Genomic DNA, 17,965 nt, shown 5'->3' with positions numbered 1-17,965 from the left:
TTTTATGTTCTGAACTTTTCCCATTAAAACAAGAGTGGTAGAATCATGACTTTCTCCCCATTGTTGGCTTGCTCGCTTTTTGCTGTTAAAAACTGTGTGTATAATGGAACCACATAGCACTGGGAACTAGGTCTTTGGGGAAAAAACATATCATTTAGCAAAAAGTGCTAGCATTGCCCATAGTAGTCCCCATACTTTGACATCATTTTGCAGTCTTCGATGTGAATGTTAATGGGGTTTAATGTGTTCATTTTTTTTTAATAACAACCAGTCCAGGTCTAGCTATGTGAATGGCGATGCCATGTTTTGTTAAACTCCTGAGTGTGAAAACCTAGATCAAGCTGACATTGAAGCCAAACAGCATCCCACAGGAGTTTCCATCAAAGAGGTATTGTGCATTATAAGGGCCATGCAACTGGCTCAATTCTCAAGCAAGAAACTGCCTGTAGGTTAAGAACATATGTATGTAATTTTGTTCTTTTGGGGGAAAATCATGGCCAATACATTAAGGAATGAGGCATTGCACATGTGCAGGTTATAGCTGTTTGTCTTCTAGTTCCTATGTTTCTACAAGCAGGTCTTTATGTTCCTTTCTCATGATGTATGTGTATGTCTGTATCTATACATTATGTATCTCCTACATTTCCCATTTGCCACAGTTGTTTCTCAAAATGCTAGAAGGGAAAGTGTACTGCTCAACTTTAATAAAAAATCATTTTTGATTTTATTCTTTTGTGAAAATATCTAGCTAGCAAGCTGTCACCTGAAGAACTTTGTGACCCTATCACCCTCGGGAGTGACCACTTTTAGGGTCTATATTTTATTATGGGCTACTTTATGGATGAGCCACTGAAGTCTTGGAAGAGCCAGTCTTGGGGTCATGGTATTTCTGAACACGCTTGATAATTACTTCTCAATATTATATTCTTACTGTTCCTTTTATTGCTGTGATTCCACTAAAATCATAATCAAGGATTAGTTGTCTGTTCTGCACATGCACCGAAGGAAAACATCTCATCATCTGATTGCACATAAGGAAAAGTTGTCAAAACCACTTATATTTTTTTTTAAATGTGAAGTTTAGCATCATTATAATTACACAGGTGAACCCTTTACAAATTGACAAACATCAAACATAATTTAAGCAGTAAGAGAACATTTTGATAAGTGGAATTTCTTCTATGTTCATATATTCAGCTCAGAGTTGTGCTGGTTGCATCATACTGTGGATGTAAAGAGTGCTTGAATGGCCACTCCCCACAGTAGTAGCATTTCATTCTTAGAGGAATACATTAAGAAATACTTCTTTCATTATATAAGCTTCATTAGAATGAAAGGTACTGATTATTTATTTCAAAATATGGTTACAATAGTTTTACTTTTAACTGCAAAGTGGTTGTGTGTTATGATTCAGCTCATAGCCAAATGATCAGAATCCTTTTAATTTTCCAATCACTTGCCCACTATGTAGTAGGTAGCACCTCAAATTTGTTAATGCTGGCTTGTCACTGAGAATAAAATTGACCATTTCAGTTTAGTGCCTACGGGAAAGCTATTTAACACTATGACCAATACTAGCTGATCTTAATGAAGTATCAAGGACTGATTTGGTGGGATTATAAATACTGCCTTCTCTACTTTTTTAAGCCAGTACTTTCATAGAACGTTTAAGCAAGTGGCTATAGTGCCTTGAGAAAAAAATAAGTATAAACTAATAAAGATCTTACTAGGAGAAACTGTAAAGGAAATTTGTGTTCTATTTGTTCAGTAATCTTCTGCCAGAAGTTTGAAACCAAATCAAAATGTCAATTTTATTGGCTCTGTTTCAATAGAAGAACATTTTGTTTCTGCATATTGCTTTGTATTTGCCCTGGAAGTACATATTGACAGAAAAAAAGCCTCAACAACCCTAACCAGAAGAAAGAACAAAAATGGAGGCTTTTACACAGCCCATCAAAATAAAATGCTATTTTGTTTTCATTTATACTTCACACCAAGCTGTAAAACTGGAGTGAAATTAACATGTTTATTTAGATAGGAAAAAAAAAGTGATAGTGTAGTCAAAGCAGCAATTTTTTTTACCATAGTTAAGATTTTTCTAATATAGAATAGGCTGCAAATCCTGGATATGTAGGACTTGCATTCCCAGGACTGCCAGCACAAAAGAAGAAAATAGTGAAAGTAGCCAACATACGAATGGCAGTCTCTTAAACACTGACGATCTGGAAAGGCCTGCTGTGTTGCATTATATTTGCAGATTTCAAACTGCAATGTGCAGATGTATGCACATGAATAATTTTGAGCACAAGAGCTTTAGTCCCTTTGTATAAAATAGAATCAGTCAAATGTGTAAAGTTACAACATGTATTCACTGTTTGGTGCCTGAAGCTTAAGACCAGGTTCTGGGACACTGACTTTGTTTTCAAATATCTTAAGTTTTTAGCATATGTGCATGAAAGAATAACTCTTCTGGGTTCATTCTCTCTGTCTGCATTCTTCCTCATACATCTGGGAAATCCGTTTTTTTAAAATACATATATATATACTGGATTACTTTAATACTAGTGAGTGAGGTATGAATTATTGTTTTTTTTTTAACTCCATGTATTTTTCTACTCTAATTATAGGATTGATAGTCTCTGTGACAATATGCCTGACATTGTTCAGACTTGAAATTAAAGTAGAGTGAGAAGGTACACAGCTCAGAAGTAATTGATTTCAATCTTCAATGCATTCACTAAATAATTCAGTATCACTAATGGAAATCTGATCTCAGTACAGAAGTAGGGATGTGGGTCACCCCAATGCCAGGATTTGGCAGCTCAGTAGCTCAGGAACAACAATGAAGAAAAATATGAAAAAAAATCTTTACACTATAGTCTAGTTCTCATCTTTGCTTTCCTGGAATCAGGTTACATCTTCTTGGGGCTCTTGTTACTGATAGCTAGGCAGGGCAAGAGAAAGAAATTGATATTTACAGCATATCTGAAATAAACACAACAAGCTCAGACTAAGCTGACCTTCTAATTTGTGCACATGGGGTGGTGTTTGCTTTTTGAAAATTACAGCCTTATTCTACTCAGCAGTGGGACCAAAAACCAGTGAAGAACGTTTGGGGAGCAAATTGTATAAGGCCTTGTCCTCTGACATCGTAGTCTGAGAGTTAGACAAGAATTTTTCAAGGGCATCTTTGGAAAAAAGTGCAAACTCCTGTTGGAAGCTGATGAGATCCAAGTAACTATTTCCTTCAGGTGTCTTGTGAAATGTCTACCTAAAAGTACTGAGAACCCCCAGCTTTAAAAGGAAAATCTGGTTCTTTTCAAATGAAGAAAACCAACTGAGAGGAAATTTGTTACAGGTGGCTTTCTACATTTTGACACAATATCTAATGCTGGGAGCTTCTTTCTCCAAAATTGCTTTGAACATTTGCCGATTGAATTGGGATTCTAATTGTGATCTAATACTTTTGGATTGGTTATGAGAGCATTTGCACATGGCATCAATCAGAATTCCTTTTATAACTTCCTATAGCTCTAACTGTCACTTTTTCTTTCTAAAAGAAAATTCAGCCCTGTCTTTCTCTTTTATTAGGTTTCTGATTTTTGGGTTGGGTAGCAAAGAGGATACATGGAAGTAGAAACTGGACTCCTATGGCTCCCAATCCATTCCTCACCTCTGTTTTTTGATCAGAGTGGAACCAGCAGCTGTAAGCAAATATCAAGGATTTTGAAGATAAGTATCCCTGGCAATCTACAAGGAAATTCTCCTTTCTAGGTTAGTTGTGTGTCCAGACTAGAAAAGTAATAGTCAAAACCTGTTCCTTCAGTATGAATTTTTCTATCTGTCACAAAATAAGCAGATTAGGCTGTAGTTCTAGAGACCATGCAGGAAATAAAGTGTCGGCTAGTGAACAAAGTCAGGAGAGACAAAACAGCAAAGAAGTTCTGGAGATAAGTCTCTCCAGCTTTACAGTTCTTTTAATAAGGAAAATATCCCTGTGGCAAGAAATTGTCATCCATCCCTTTATTCCATGCTATCCTGTTCTTTCCCATTGGGAACCAGCATAATAGGCACCTTTGAGGCTATGATTAATGTATAGTTGATGACTTTTTTTTAGTGAAAGAAGTTATATTGGTCCTCCCAAGTTTGCTGTGTTCTCCACATGTCCCATCTCTTCCTTCATCTTTATGAGTTCTATCTCAATAGCAAAGGTTCAGTGAAAAAATTGAAATTTTGTGAAAAACACAGAAAGTGTTGTACTCCAATAATATCAAAGGCACGAAACGTTGTGTGTAATCAGGGGCGAAGAATATCTTTCTGTATTTGTACAGTGCTTATTGCACTGGAAACCTCTGTTAAACCTCAAAGTGCCATTGAGACACAAATAATATTAACATTTAAACATATTTACTTTTTGTGAATCAAATATTGAGATTCTTTTTCAGTCATAGGTACATCAGAACATAATCTGCTCTCTGAGAAGCTGTGTTAGCCTCATCTGCAGTTTTAGTGTGGACTTTCAGAACCAAAATCCATGCCGTGTCACACAAAATTAGCTTTTGTGCATATAAACTTAGCTTCAGGAAATTAATGCCTGAGCTGTGGAAAACTAAGTATGTAGAAAAGCTGTGGTCAAATTTGGTCAAAGATTGTCTGTTGACATGGCCTCTAAAATTTAGTAGACAAATAAGGCTTCTAACATCACTCACATCTTTTTGAAAAGCAGTTGCTTTCTGCAGATAGTTTACATTGTTACATACAATTTCTGAAAATTCAAAATGTTAGGTTTTCAGTGTTTAGCTAAGATTCACATATCAGTAAGGAAAGGAAGAGATCTCTTGACCTACTTTGATGCAAAATATGTTGGTTTCAATCAAGTGAACTTACAGATCACCCTTTGTCCTCTTTCCTACTTTCTCTTTGTTGCTAAGACATGATTGACCATCTGAAATGTGCTGTTGTGGTTGTATGGAGGAACTCAGAGGGCTTAAAGTGTAAAGTAAACCAGGAGTTTTTTGATGGTAAGTGTCTTTCTCTAGGTGTTCATGGCGCTTAGCACTGCAATGCTAGGATTTCATAGAGGAGCCCTCAGGAAGGTGCAAACAAGAAGAATTCAGCTTTGCATAGTCTGAAATGAAAAGATGAAGTTTTCTATCGAGTGATCGTTTCCACTCACCCAGCTGCTAGAAAGAACATTCCCTCCTTCTCAAGCCACCAATTTGCACTGCAAATCAAAGTTGTTGTTTTAAATTACGTCACTGTCATTAAATCTACTGGTGGTGCAAATCCTGAATAGCCGTGCCAGGACTAAACACATAACTGTGTGATGAAAAGAAGATGCCAAGGTGTGGATGGAAGGGAGTAGTTTGCTTTACTAAGAAAGATTCCAGGTGGGTGCAATTGCCCACACTGGGACTAGCCGCACAGTGCTTTTCATTGTCACAGATGGTAGGTGTTAGATGATGCAGTGTGTACGGTTCCAGACAAATTACTTTTTTAGCTCATTCCTCTGAGAACAGGAGAAGAATCTGAACTGGATTTCTGTGAAAACCTGGAGCATGACCTGCAAGCTGTAACCCCAGTAGAGACCCAAGCGCTCAATGGGCTCAGACTTTCAAATCAAGTCAGAGACTTGCTCTGGGAATGGGGAATTACACAGAAATTGCCTCGAGTTTGGAACAAGTCCACTTAGTTTTAAATTAAGCTGTGGATCAGGGAGCACTTTTATTGAGTGGATGTAATGAACCTAAAAGCTGGGAAAGCCTGCTCCTAAACGCCTTATGAGGAACGGCTGAGAGAGCTGGGGTTGTTTAGCCTGGAGAAGAGGAGGCTGAGGGGAGACCTCATTGCTCTCTACAACTACCTGAAAGGAGATTGTGGAGAGGAGGGTGATGGCCTCTTCTCCCAAGTGACAGGGGACAGGACAAGGGGGAATGGCCTCAAGCTCTGCCAGGGGAGATTTAGGTTGGACATTAGGAAAAAATTTTCACAGAAAGGGTCATTGGGAACTGGAACAGGCTGCCCAGGGAGGTGGTTGAGTCACCATCTCTGGAGGTGTTTAAGGCACGGGTGGACGAGGTGCTAAGGGGAATGGTTTTGTGTTTGATAGGAACGGTTGGACTTGATGATCCGGTGGGTCTCTTCCAACCTGGTGATTCTATGAAAGCCTTGATAGTCAACTCCAGCAACCACAAGTGATGAAACAACACGGCAAAAGTTGTTCTCATGGCCCTTTCAGCCCAAGTTGAACCTAAAAGCCGTGTGGTTTGCTTTTTGGCGTTCCTCCCTCGCCAGCAGCGCTTCTAGTCCAGCTCTGCGAGGGTGAAGTTAAAGCTCCCCGTACCCCGACAGCCAAAGGGTACAACCTGCGGGTGCTTGTGCCTGGAAAGGCAGAGACACTCGGCACCGGGCGGGGGTTACCGTGAGGAGCAGCAGGAGAAGCCGTCGGGGCTTTAAAGCCGCCCCGGGGCCGGAGGGGGCGAGGCTGCCCCGCGGGTGACCCGCCCGTCGGGCGCGCCCCCAGCGCATCACGGGAGGGGGCAGCACGGCCGCTCGCTCCGCTTCCCTCCCTCCTCTCGCCGCCGCGCTGACAGCCCGGGCTCTGCGGAGTCCGCGCTCGGATCGGGTTCCCTGCCTCCAGTATAAAAATCACGGCGAGAAATCTCCGGCTGGAGAGAGAAAGGGAGGGAGGGAGACGGGGCGCGGGAGGAGCGGGGCGAGCCCGTCCGTGGGGAAGCGAAGGGACGCGCTGCGGCGGGAGCGGCAGCAGCAGCCGCTGCTCGGCGGGGTCGGCTCGTCCCTCTCAGCTGCCGGAGAAGAAGCCTCTCGCCGCCCCAAGTAAGTCCGAGGGAGCGAAGGGGGGGTCCCGGTGTCCCCCCACCCCTCTCCGCGGGACGGCGCTGCCCTTGGCTCCTGCCCCGGCTCCGGGGGGACTCGCCCCGGGAAGAAGCGAGGTGGGAGCGCGGCCCCGGGACACCTGCCCCAGGTGCGGGAGAGCCCCGCGCTCGGGCCGCGGGAGCGTTCGAGGAGCAAAGAGGGGGCGGTGGGGGACCTGACCCGGCAGGAGCCCTCGGGCCGGTCCGTTTCGAGAGGACAAAAGGGCAGCGGAGTGACCCCAGAGCGGCAAATCCCCTGCCAGTCCCGGTTGTCCCGTGCCAGGAATGTCTGGGCTGGGATGCGGGATAATAAGCTTAAATTGTACCCTCATAACGAGCACTTCAGCTGATATTTTTTCTTATTCGTAGTTTACTTCTGCTGGAATGACTGAATCTAGCAAGTACTGATCTATTTAAAACTGCCGACGTTAGTTTGTGTCTTCAGTTTGCTCTGCAGGGATGGGTTGGGAGAAAACCTGAGTTAACAACAGGGAAAACAGTTTCCTCCTGTTGAGTGCACACGTTATGCCGTGCGATGTTCTCCAGTACTGATGCTTCTATCTCCGTAACCTCCTTCGTGCTCTCCTTTCTAAAAGTAGAGCTTTTTACAGGGCAAAGGTAGTCTTCATTCCTTGGGAGGTCATCTGCTCCATTTATATGTTCCTGTTGGCTGCCGCACACTTCTCTCTTCCATGCTGCAAGTGCTTTACCTTGGTGGCAGATGTCTGTTGTGCATTAGTTTAGTGGCACACTCTGAAGCTAGATTCTAGAATGCAAACCCTAGAGACTAGTTGATTCTTGGGAGCACTGTGGAAAGGTTTGCAACATGCATTAAATCTGTCTCTGTGAGATAACCCTGAAGCTATGGGTAGGTGTTTTAACTAGATCCTGTTTGCTCCAAAAGACTTATATTACAGTGCAAGGACTCCTTTCCTGTGGCTCATCAACTCTTGAACTCTTCCCTTTACTCGTTTTCCCTTTGGGGTTTGATTTTATATTTTTTAGCTTTTAGCAAAGTTCAACTTTTTGGACAAGAAATAGACTGAATGTAACTGCTTCTATTAGGAAAAAGAAGGGAAGGAATGGAGAGAAAGCGAGAGAAGGGAAGGATATGGGAAAGGTTGTTATGATGAAATACTTGTCTTTTACATTTTCTGGACAGTGTTTTTGAGCTGATTTACAAGGCAAATTTTATGGGTTTTTTTTTTGTGTATTTCTGTTTACTCCTTACAAAGAAATAAGATTTTATTTAAAAAAAAAAAAAAGAAAAAAAACCTCTGAACTTTTAATCAAGATAACCAGCCCAAAGGGAAAAAGGAACTTGCATATTTGTGACAAAATTTGTTCATCTGCCGTAATAATGAAAACATGGAAGTAATGGAGAGCATAGTTCATTGGAGAGGACAAACAAAAACAAACCACTAGCAAAAAACCCTGCTGCATAATTTAGTGACTCTTCCTAAAGAAAAGGAAAGCAGGGTTTTAATATACTTCTGTCTCCAGGCTAAGCTAAACTCTTTGGTGAGTTATTACTTATGAAGCTTTGGATGAAATTGAAGGACAGAAAATTATTGACTTCAGTGTGCTCCAGAAGCAAGTTCTTGGGTGGATTAAAGAGAAGCCAGCAACAAATCTTTCTTTTGAAAACGGTTAAGTCTTTGTTTATAGTGTAGAATTGGCCTAAGAAAAACAGACTTTTAGCAATTATCCAGATGTCTATCACCAGTTATTTGAGATGCAGTCTGTGGCTGATGCATCCTTGCCAGCAGGTTGGTCTTACTATAGTATTACAAAACATAATGCTGCTATCCCAGTGCCATATGCCTGTATTCTTCTATGCCCATACTGACACTGAGGACACTTTGGATACTTATCTTATTCCTGACACAGCTGTACTGATGGATGTTTTGTGTAGATTCATCTTTCTGTTGCTAATGTGAATATTATTACTTAGCTGACTTCCATCAGTCACGGCTCCAGCGAGGTACTTGCCTGATACATCCTTCTTAGTGTTTCTGGGAATGGTTGTTCCCGAGTCCTCGGATAATAGTTAGAAATAATCTTTTACAGGAGCTCTCAAAATGCACTCGTTTGACTCATACTCTATTTTATTTTAGTGTGTTTTTTGTGTCAGGGAGGATAGGGTTTATCAAGTGTTACAGTGTAACAAGTGTTTCAGTGTAACACTAGGGCATTAGGGATGGAGCTGGCATTGCTCACCAGGCCCCCTCATTACCTCCACTCCCAACCGTGGTGTTTTCTGTGGGAACTGGTCTTTAACAATGTACGCTTTGCTTCGATATTTACAACCTCTTGCTGATCAGTGTATCAAAAGCATTTTCATTTAGAGGATTCATTTCAGGACTTTAATTGAGGAAATCTCTTTGTTGGAAGCCTCTATAATAAACCATTCAAAATGCTGTCTTTGAACGAACTAGGTCACTGTAACGCGCGCACACACAGAGTGATTCTCATCTGCTTAGGGTAGCCTGCATTTGGTCGACCCATATCCCTGGTGAGCTTGTCCCTGATTTATCCTTCTTGGACTGGTTTGTTCACAGGGAGCTTATGCTGAAAATTCACTGCTGGAGGTCATTCTCCATTCTTGGCATCTCTGGCAGCCTTAAGCTTAAATTGCAGCCTCATTTTCTATCCAATCAATACCACTCTTATGTCGCTGAGTTTCCATGGTGCCCCCAATCTTCTGTCTACATATTGATGTCTGACAGCAGGAGTAGCATTCTGTGTCGCTATATATACTTACTAAACCTGTCAAAACTATTTAGGGTCTGTCGCGCTAATTTATATCCATATCCTGATATTATTTGTATCTGTTGAGCTTTGACTGATGGAACTTGGTGCACTAAGGAATCGGCTCCAACAATGCACTCCAGGGATGGCTCAAGGGATGGATGTTTTGAGAAAGGGAAAAAGACTCTCTTCTAGAGTAGCTGGGGTAGTCTAGAATCCTTTGAGCACAATAGAGTCATTTTGAAAACATCCAAGTCTCAATGGTTCCAAGTTAATGCTTTGGAAATCATTCTCCATTGTGCGGCTCTGAATGCATAGAGGGTCCTCTCCGATGGAGCCCAGAATAGAAAAGTGGGCATTGTCAAGTGTTCAATGTGCATTTTAGTAGAGTTGGGAGAAATTTGAATCAGTTGTCTCCCATGAATTTCTTCAGCAGAAGCACTGTGGAAAACTGAAATTAAAGAGTATGCAATATGTTCTGTAATATAAAAGTTTGTGTTTTACTACAGTAACCCACAGAGTATTGTAGTTGTGTAAGAAATGGTTGGTGGTCTCTCTGTGGATTGACACAGCAGCAACTGAACAAGAAAAAGTGTGTCTTCTGTGTCATTAACTTCCAAGGTACTGATACCTGTTATTTGTGCCAACAGTAGTAGACACTAAATAAAGACAAGTAGATTTGTATTTTATTTAAATATGCTTTGCTAACTGCTGATCTTCTATCAGAGATGGCCATCAGCTGCAGAAAGCCTTTAATTCCATTGCCTTTAACGTGAGTTAGATCCAGCCCGTGAAATAAATTGACACTCAGCAGGGAACTTGCTGCTTAAAATTTTGCTTGCTCTGAGTTGTCAGAAGAACTGATTTTGTAATGCCAAATTCATTAATACTTTTCAGATGCTCTTTAGGCTCCTGCAGCCTTTTCAGTGCTGAGAAGTAGAGACCTTTAAGGCTTAGAAGGCCCTGTTGCAGGTGATGTTTGACATAGTGTTATTAAAGTAGTTTAATTTACATTTTCAGCAATGACTTACCTTACTGTGGTAGAAAGTGTCCAGTGAGACTGTACCAAACTATACACCCTCTTAGCCAATATGTCTCACCTTATTTTATTCCAAGGAACAGAATCACTGAACCATTTAAAATATCTGACTCTACCTCCTGCTGTGGTGCCATGACTTCTTTTTTTTAAAAAAAAAACTTTTCTAATTTTCTTGCGTGCTTACATATGTGGGAGTGACTTTTTGAAAACTGTAGTCATCTTGCAGACTGCTTTTTAATGTCTTTCAGACTGAAGGTTGAGAGAACACAGCTGTAGGCAGTTTCATGGGAGATGAGAAGGAGGAATGTGAATGTAATGGAGCTAGATATATTACTGATGCAACCAGGTGATTTCCACCCCCTCCATCCCTCCACTCTAAAAAGCCTCTGCCCTTCCTTGCCTTCACAGAATAGCAGGTTCTGGTTTCAGTGTGGATAACCTCTGGAGGTGAGGAGCAGAGCTGTCTGTATCTGAGGCAAAATCCGGTTTCACTGCATTAAGAAAAATGTATTAATATGCTAATTTGGGCCCTAGGAGCACGTTCTTTGCAAGTGCCATTGAACACATGGCAGCTGCAACAGAGGGGTAAAGACTTTTAGAGCAGGAGAGCATTACATGAGCTGGGGATTTTCTGATAAAAATAGTCTCTGAAAAGAAATAGTGCTTGGGGCTCCAGTCCACTGCCATTTAGTAAACGGCAAAGTTCAATTTTAAACTGGACCTTTCTCCTCTGAGGCCTGCCAGCACTATTTCAGAGCTCATTAAGTGTTTTACAAGAGTGTTATAAGAATCTTCCTTCCTCATTAGTTTCTACAGAGTTCCAGTGTAGCTTGGACCTTGTAAACATCCCCTATTTACTTGTAAATGATACCATCGTCAAGTGCCTGTGGGGAGGGAAGAGAAAGAGGAGAAATTCCTTAATATCTCTGTCCAAATGCTTGTTTTGGCAGTGGTCCACAGGTAACTAACAGCATAAATGAAATTGAATTTTTGCTGTCTACAAGCAATATTTTTTGAGCAACTCCGTATCTGTACCAGGAGTAAAACCTGACAGAATGACTGGGAGGGAAGAGGAGTCTGGCTGGGTTCTTCTTTCCTTCAGCAAGACTCTCTATATGTGCCTGGGCTGATGCTTTGTTGTCTTGGTGGGGCTGGTCTAGTTGGCAGCCGAACTCTAGGGATGCCAGCAATGAGGTTGAGGTAGCTTATTTCTCAGGCCTGAGTGAAAAGTAGGTCTCTGTCTTCTGAGCTTGTTAAGGAAGATAGACCGCTATGCTGTTGTCTTCACAATCTGACTTTTCTACCTGCATGTGCCTGTTGCTTTAGCCTTTAGAAAGGTAGAAACCCAGATAATTGTGCTCTGTGGGTATGAGAGATGGGGAATTCCCTGTCTATTGACACAAGCGGTGAACATAAAGATCTCTGTGTAAGTCAGAATGTCCCTGTCTGATTGCAGGAAATGAAACTGACTGAACTAGCTTCTGAAATTCAGTTCCTTAGTGTATCAGGCACAAAACCTGTTCTGTTCTTGTGTTTTGTTTCTTAGAGCCATGTGAACAATGGTGTTAGTTTCATAATCAGCTAAAGATGATCTAACTATTGCATTTAAGACTTCCTTGTTTCGACTGGATCACTAACACAACAGATTTATTTATGGTTTTATTTTTTTTAGCTATACTTCTCACACATCCTGTATCTCAAAGTGCAAAAGAGTCTTAGTGCGATGCAAATGTATGCGTCCATCTGTAGCCAGCAACAGAAGGCTCACAGTCTGGAGCATCTTTGCCTCCATGACAGGAGCACCCAAAATGTGCTTAATACTGTGTGTAGGTATTTAAAAAATACTCTTTTACAGGGTGGTTTTTTTTTTTCTTTTCCTTTTTTACAGGTTTACAGCATGCAAGCAATGGTGGGAAGAGTGACATTGGCTCAGAAATGGCCATTTTAACATTTCTGTATTACTCTTCTAGGCACGTTATTAGACAATAATGAATATATTTTTAATAAAGGTCTACTGTCTTGAAAAGTGATATAAGAAGACACTTAGAAATAACCTTGGGGGAAAGATGGAACCTCTAATACAGTGCTGTTTCTGCAGTGTTATGAAACTACAAGGTCAGAATTTGCTTTTGGACAACTAAACTTATTCTATCCGGTGTGTCTCTTCCAATTGGGTTATTCTATGATTCTATTTCCACATTGAGAACATTTTTAAGTCACTAGGAATCATATTTTGCCTGTGAATCAGAGGCTAATGCAAAACAGACACATCTCCAGACAAAGTTGATGGTTCAGGAAGAGCTTCATCAGAATAAGGACTATGAAGTTCAGCCTGAGATTTAGAAAGGGTGCCCATCCCTTTGTTTTGGTGACAAATTCTTCAAAATAAGACACAAATGAGTTATAATGCTGGTAAACGGTTGTGATTCTTTTTCTGCTTCTGAGCAGTATCTCATTAGTTCATTGAAAGCACCTCTGGAGGGAAGCACCTTTTGGTAATTAAAGATAAATCAAGAGATTGTTCTGATACTCTGCCTTAATTCTGGTAGGAAAACACATTGTTCCTTTAGTCTGAACAATAAAAAATTAGATGTTCAAAAGTAGCCTCCCCACCATATTAAACAGAAATAGTTGAAACTTCTTGTTCTATCTACCTTAAGTTGTTTCTCCTGGTAACCGAGTGTTCTATGGTAGTAACTTAGCTTTTACGCTGGTGTTGCTGAAAGGCCCCCGAGATGCAATGATTCTGCTACTCGACTGCCTGGTTGTTTGTTTGGATTGCTGCCTTCCCAGAGGTCACAGAGATGTTTTTGTTTGTGCAAGAGTCACTTGCTTTTATTAGAAGCCTGCCTAGATGCAGCTGATATGCAGTAGGGACCAAGGGGTAGAAAAAAAAGAAAATATATAAGGCCAGCAGATAGGATTTTCAGAAGTCTTTCAAAAACACTGCAAGCTCTGATTCAAGAACTTCATGTCATTTTGCTTATTAAATCCTCACTTTCCTTAATCTGTCCCTTCAGCCCATGTTTCTTGTCTGATTTGCGCGTTGTCAGATGCTTTTGCTAATCTCTGTGGTCGATGCTTGCTTAAGTGATTATTTGGCAGAAGTGTGTGTGATTGCCGTTGGCATGGCAGTTTGTATGATATGGCATTAGCATACTTGCTCTGTGCTGCTGGCCTCCTTCTCTTCTAATTTTTTATCTTTTGCACCAGGAGAAAAAAAATACCCGAACAACACAAAGGCATAGGGGAGCCAGTTATGGTGTAGTGGTCACCTGGATGGTTTGACCAAAGATCTACAGAGTTCAGAGGAGTCTAAAGGCTGCTCATGTTTTTTTTCCTGTTAATAATGGTAAATAGATCACCAACAGAGGATTTATAAAGAGCTGCAGGGATTGTGGGCTGCCTAAATAGGGGTACCTATGTTGAACTTTGTTTTCAGGGATTTCCCTGCAGCTGCAAAATAGTGTGGGAACCTTGTCCATGATATGATGAAGAAAAAAAGACAAGCTCCACTTTCTTTGTTGTTGTTGTTAGCTTGAGAACTTGCCTTTTAGTGGGGCAGAGAGTTTAGTCCATATTTTAGACTCATTAATACTGAGTGGCCACTGGGATTATAGGTGTATGTGTTTTTAAGAGATGGCCATTTCTTCACTCAGTTGCTTGTGATTTGAACTATAGTCTCCACGTCTTGTACATTGGAACAGCTTTATGGGCTGTGAGTTACCTCAGTGAGAGCAGCAAGATGTACTTAGACAATGTAAGTGTAAAAGTGCATGTGAAACCTTTACTTGATCAGTGCTTTGATTTATAAGATTAACACAGCAGAAGTAGAAATCTCTGATGTTGCAGTTTGAAGTGTGAGCTTATCTTGTGATAAGTTTTATAGCAATACATTTACTGTGGGACCTTTAGCATCTTCACTTGATATTTTTCTGGAAATCTGTTTAAGCACGAGCTGCTCCTGTATTTTTGGTAAAGTACAAACTATTGGCAAACTGCTTCTCTCCTCCACTTTCTGATATAAACTTTTGTCTGTTTGTGTTGACAGCTTTAGGTACACATACCTTTTCCAGGCATGGTGTGGGCCTGGCAAAATCCCTCGCCAAACCCTGCCCCTGTAAAACTGTCTGGTGCTGTGAAGGTTCTGACTTTGTCTTATCTTTTTAAGGGAGAAAGGCTCTGGGCTTAACATCTGTAATGGTTTTGTAATTTTGTCTGGAATTGGAAATGTAGAAAAGTGGGGAACATTTTATTGCCCTGTTCTTAACAACCTGCAAAAGTGGTCATGTTTCATGATGAAAAAGTCTAATGTTCAAAAAGGGATGGGAACGGGAGGAAAAGCAGGTGAACTCCCCGCTTGTACTCATAATTTTGATGTAGAAAAGTTATTTTGAGTCTGCTTTCAAAAACATTTATAGATCCTTTTAGTATTTTGCATCTGAGATAATATTTGCAAACAGCTCTTCTTATTCAGTAACGTAATGTGCTACATGATCCTGGCTTTTCACTGGCTGCTTCTCCGGGCCCAAGTACAAAATCTCTATGCTAATTTTCAGAAGACACGAGAGCTCTTGAGAATGACTGGAGTTTGAATACTGCTGCACAAAGGAAGGCTTGAAAAACAAAGGTGGTGTATTACAGCCCATACTTTGTTCATTTAATTGCTATGTACTATAGGTTGAATTATTTATGACTATATCTATGAGGAAGTAGTCCTTCAAATAAGAGCCCCTCTTTCTTGTGGTAACCACAACTGTAGGTTGAGTGGATATGGAGACTGTGGGGTTTTATATAGAAAAATAATGAGGTGTGTAGACACTTAGTCCCAGCATTGAGCTTTACGCACACATTAAGAGTGGGTCTGTTTGGAGAAACTTTACAAACTGTAGCGATATGTGTTATCTAGCCTTAGAGTTTCCAATTGTGCAGCATGTACTATAAATGAAAGTTCACATCTTTCTGTATTGACACTTTCAGCATGTGCAATAAGGCTCTAATTCTAGTTGGGATTTTACCAACTGAGATTTCTCGAGTAATTGTAGGTGGGAATTTCTTGTCTTATTTAAATAGGAAATTCTGAAACAAACAAAAAAGCCAAAGCAGGAGAAGTCTGAAGTATAAATTATCTGTCAAAGTCAAGAAAAATTGAGGTTGAAATATTTCACATAAGGCTTATCTAAATGGAAGTTTTTGAGTTACTGAATCTAACATTTCTGTTCCAGGTCAGTGAAATTATAGTGTGTACCTGAACACTTGCTGCACTTAATGGATAGTGAGGGGATGGAAACAAGAACTTGAGCCTACATATGAGATAGAAAGATTGGCTACAGTAAACTCTTTGTGATGTTGTCAGATGTCCTGCTGATGCTGTTCGTTATGGCATTTTTATGATCGTGATATCTCACAAAAAGACTGGTGTACTATGGTACTATACAGCAATGGGGAATGCGAGTGTTTTTTCAAATTTGTGCTTTCCTGATCAGTTTTTTTTTTTTTTGAAGTGTGCCTTTGAAAATAGAATATAATTTCTATACACAATTTTAAATGTATAAATATAATCATAGTAATTGTAAGCATTTGTAAACAATTTAAATAATTGTAAATAATTTAAAATATTTGTATTTAAAAATATTAAAAAATAATTGTAAACACCTGTAATAATTTATAATTGTTACTTACAATTTTTACTATTATAATAGAATTTGATAAAAATGGAATTTTGATTCCATTTTTTCCTAAGCACTTGTGCATGTTCTTTTCAATTGCTCCACAGGACATGGTGTTTGATATCTATCTATCTATCTCAATATTTTCTTTCTTTTTCCTATATAATCATAACTTTGATTGCGAAACACATCTCAGCCTTTGTTCACTATTAAGTAGACCTGCAGCCTAGAATACGTATAGTTTTGAATGGGTGATGCAGTATGTGATTTGTGTGAAATGAAAGGATATTTTTCAAAATATAATTTATATCTATCTTTTATTCCCCTAGGTTAAAAAAAACATAATTCTAAGCTTAAAAATTTTTTGGAGTAGTAGAATTTACAAATTGTGGCAACTGGTCACAGGTGAGCTGCCTACTTTGAGTGGCCTTGCCTACTTCTCTAGTTTCCTTGCTGACTGGTCCCAATTTTGCTGCCTTTCAAAACTAAACCAGTGAAGACTGCTACTACTTCTATAGCAGAAGCTGTATTTGGGCTGTGAAATAGGTCTGGATTTCTCTGAGGAATAGATCACATGCCCTGTGAGTGGCAATACAATTCTACGAGATATGAAAGTGGACGGAAGAGCATGGGTTTGGTTCTGTACAACCAGGGTTACGTGGACTGCTTAAAACTCTTTGCAAGGAGTGTTCATCTTCCTTAGCTTTAAACGAGCATAGCTATGAAATGGAATTTGCCCAGGAGGATGAAGCACCCAAGCTGTTTTGCTTTTGAAGATGTCTTTCCATAACTCTGAATAGCTGAGGTTTCCTTCATCTTAATCTTAATTCTGAATATCATTGTCTCTAGTGTCCTTGTTTTCATAACCTCAACTTCTCTTTGCTTTAACCTCTCTTCTATTTAAATAGTGTAGTAGGTCACCCTTTGTAAATATTACAGATTCTCTCATGTTTCTCCTTTTTTGGTGACCTTTTACAGCCCCACACCTGGTTCTAAATCAACAAAATGTTTCAGCTTGTTGATTTCTAAGTGTGCTCACAAGTCATGCCCTTATTTTAGTGAACACATTTAGCTGACATTTAACCTGGCGGTGTATAATTGCATATGACTTCCATAGTCAAACTTTTTCATATTGTATTTTAGAATTTTAGAACTGCTATTCTAAAGATTTGTCTAGTCTGGAATGAGTCTTCTGCTAAGCACAGGGATATGACATCATTTGTCTCCGAAACGTTTTTGTTGTTTAGAAGTTAATTCAGTAATTATTGGTATATAGTAGTATGTCAGCATATACATTAGGCTTGTAAACATGTACATTAGACTTCAATATATCTGTGGTGAATTTCTTTTGGTATTTCTGTTGACAGTTGCCTGGGTAGTTGAGAGGACAAGGGCCTCCATACTGTGGATGAAAATGATTTTCTTACCTTATTTTTCATTCTTTGTTTCAGATACTTCATTAATGCACTTTGCAACACTGAACCAAGGCTGAGCTTTGGGTACTTCAACTCCCCCTTCCCTACAAAGAACTGATTATTGTTCCTACCCTGGGATTCTCAGTTCCTTGACTAATATTTAAAGAGTGACAGGACATTACCTCTTATTAGGTAAAAACCTTCCAAGATTACCAA

General features: G+C 40.0%; 1 protein-coding gene across 1 annotated transcript in view; it reads left to right on the top strand.

Annotated features, from left to right (window-relative positions):
* Nucleotides 1-6,764: 6,764 nt before the first annotated feature.
* The window catches only part of PTN (pleiotrophin), a 77,260-nt gene continuing 66,059 nt past the window's right edge, over nt 6,765-17,965 (top strand). The window contains exon 1 of the mRNA XM_069858703.1: nt 6,765-6,837. The gene's annotated coding sequence lies outside the window, so the exon portion shown is untranslated. The remainder of the gene's footprint in view (nt 6,838-17,965) is intronic.

Source organism: Phaenicophaeus curvirostris, chromosome 1, assembly GCF_032191515.1.
Source record: "Phaenicophaeus curvirostris isolate KB17595 chromosome 1, BPBGC_Pcur_1.0, whole genome shotgun sequence".
Classification (NCBI taxonomy): Eukaryota; Metazoa; Chordata; class Aves; order Cuculiformes; family Cuculidae; genus Phaenicophaeus; species Phaenicophaeus curvirostris.
The sequence above is the reverse complement of the archived record's forward strand: the minus strand, read 5'-3'. Positions and strand labels throughout refer to the sequence as shown.